General features: G+C 44.6%; 1 non-coding gene across 1 annotated transcript; it reads left to right on the top strand.

Moving 5' to 3' along the window:
* Positions 1-1,246: 1,246 nt before the first annotated feature.
* Positions 1,247-1,319, top strand: Trnae-uuc (transfer RNA glutamic acid (anticodon UUC)). Its single transcript has one exon. It is a non-coding gene; the product is annotated as a tRNA-Glu (tRNA).
* Positions 1,320-2,820: the final 1,501 nt, after the last annotated feature.

Raw genomic sequence — 2,820 nt, 5'->3', positions numbered from 1 at the left:
CAACACTCACACTCACACATAACCACAGACACAAACATATACACACTTACACTCACATTAACACTCATATATACAAACAATGACCACGTATACAGGGATAGGAAAAACTTATAAAAAAGCACGCAAAAAAAAAAAAAAAAGGGTGGCGCTGTAGTGTAGCTGTTATATAACATCCTCCATGCCCCCAAAGGGGTGAAAGGATGAAAAAATTCTTGATTCTTCTTGATTCTTGACACGCTCTCCCTGGGGACAGCAGCCCGAATTTTACACAGAGAAATCTGTTGTGATAAAATGAAATACGAATACAAATACAAATATATACATATAGCGAGGGAGAGAGAGAGAGAGAGAAGGAAAAAAACAAAGGAAAACAGGACAGACAACACGCACAGACAGACACACCGCAAAACATTATTTAATAATTTCACAAACACTTTGTCAGTTAACATTAAATTCCGGCCAAAACGACCACCGTCAGACATCCATGCATTAACTCACTCAGTACGGCCAGTCCTCTCTTCTCCTCCACACAGACCCCTCGGATGTCCAGTGGGTGTCTGAATGACCCAACCTTTAGCTTCCGTCGTCAGATTTGTGGTATTCTTTGTCAACATTCACCTCTTCAGTATAAGAGCCTTCCGCTTGCAATATTTTGATGATGGTAATTGGGGTGAAACGCTGTTAACGTCGTCTCTTTCGCCGTTCGAATGGAAAGAGTTAAAAATCGGAACTAGCCAAAGAAGAAGAAGAAGAAAAAAATCAATATGACAGCAAGAAAAAAACAGTCAACAGAAAAAGAAACAGGAAAAAAGAAAAAAAAAAAAAAAGAAAGAAATTAACGAATGGTGTGTGGGCTCCTGGCGAACTAACATCGATGGTTCCCTGTGGACTGCCGACGCTGGAACTGCGACGGACGAACCCGGGTGTGTCCGTGTATGGGGGAATCTAAATGAGCGGTGTGGGAGTAATGCCACTGAAACGGTGCAGCGAATGGGGCAGCAAAAAAAAAAAAAAAAAAAAAAAAAAAATAACGAATGGCTCGGAAGGAAGACTCGAAATAAAACATCATCCCAGAATCCACGTGACAACTGCAAACATCCAAAGTTTCATTTTCATTTTCAAGAGACTGTCAGAGCGTGCAGGCTGATCCATATCCGCTACATCCGCGTAAAAAAAAAGACACGCCTGTCGTATGCTTAAACGCAAAGCACTGGTCAGGCCTTTGAAAAGAAGACAAAATTTGACGGGCGCAATAGCCGAATGGTTAAAGCGTTGGACTTTCAATCTGAAGGTCCCGGGTTCGAATCTCGGTGGCGCCTCGTGGGTGAAGGGTGGAGATTTTTCCGATCTCCCAGGTCAACACATGTGCAGACCTGTTTGTGTCTGAACCCCCTTCGTGTGTATATGCACGCAGAAGATCAAATACGCACGTTAAAGATCCTGTAATCCATGTCAGTGTTCGGTGGGTTATGGAAACAAGAACATACCCAGCATGCACACCCCCGAAAACGGAGTATGGCTGCCTACATGACGGGGTAAATAAACAAAACGGTCATACACGTAAAATTTAATGTTACAAGTTTGAATGTGTAGGTGTGCGTGCCTGACATATGATTGAATGACACAGGAAACGAATGATGAGCGCCCAATGGCAGCCGTCAGTCGGCTCTACCCAGGTAGGCAGCCTGTTGTGTAAATGACTCAGTGTTTGTAAAGCGTTTAGAGCTTGGTCTCTGACCGAGGATAGGCGCTAGATAAATATCCTTATCAATCAATCAAAAAAACACTGAGTGACCATCAGAGGTCGTCTTCCACAACATGTTGTTTAGATCCTAACTGATCAAAAAAGGCTGCCTCTGGACCATTTAGACACATTACAGACATGGTAAAAAAACCCAAAAAAACTGACTTCCTAAGAAATCGAGATATTACACAGTCATTCTCTTCATCTGTCAGTCTCCACCAGGGAGGAGGAGGAATATGTCAATGTCCCGTCAAATTTTCTGGTGATTGTAGATGCAGCCTCGACCAGCCATGCACGTGGAGCAAAAAAAAAAAAAAAAAAAAAAATGGTCGTAGGGTAGTCTTTGTACACGGTCCTTTGGCCCACAAAAATCCGAGAACTATAACTATGACTGCTGTTTCCTTCCTGGTATGGCTGCGCCATGTCCCTTGACCACCCTTTCACGTGGTCCATAGCATTTTCAGGACAGTGAATTCATATCCACTGTGTCCAGCAGTGGGCAGAGAAGGGTAGGAAGGGTCCCGATCCTCTTCTTTCGCCACACTTCACCTTCCCCACTCACTCACTCACTCAGGCCCATAACTGCAGAGTAGTCGTTGGGGGAAACCTGAGGACTGCAGACGCAACCTTCCTTCTCCATCTGTCTCTGTCAGCAGCCGCCGGCAGCAGCTCACGTGTATGGAGCCTGGTCCATTCTTTGATGTTCTCATGCCAGTTCTTCCGCTGTCTTCCTCTTCTTCTCCCGCCCTCGATGGTGCCTTGCATGATTGTTTTGGACAGACTGGTGTGTCGAGTGTTGTGCCCAAACCATATCAGTTTGCGTCTCTTCACAGTTGAAAAGAGAGGTTCCTGAGGTCCAGCAAGGTTCTTAATTCTGCTCCGATATTTTCTCCATCTCCACTAGACCTTGAGTGGTGGTCTGGACGCTAGTCATTCGGATGAGACGATAAACCGAGGTCCCGTGTGCAGCATGCACTTAGCGCACGTAAAAGAACCCACGGAAACAAAAGGGTTGTTCCTGGAAAAATTCTGTAGAAAAACCCCTTCGACAGGAAAAACAAATAAAATTGCACGCA

The sequence above is a fragment of the Babylonia areolata genome, chromosome 28 (genome assembly GCF_041734735.1).
Source record: "Babylonia areolata isolate BAREFJ2019XMU chromosome 28, ASM4173473v1, whole genome shotgun sequence".
Taxonomy (NCBI): domain Eukaryota; kingdom Metazoa; phylum Mollusca; class Gastropoda; order Neogastropoda; family Buccinidae; genus Babylonia; species Babylonia areolata.
Note: the sequence above shows the minus strand (reverse complement) of the source record. Positions and strands in the feature narration are given on the sequence as shown.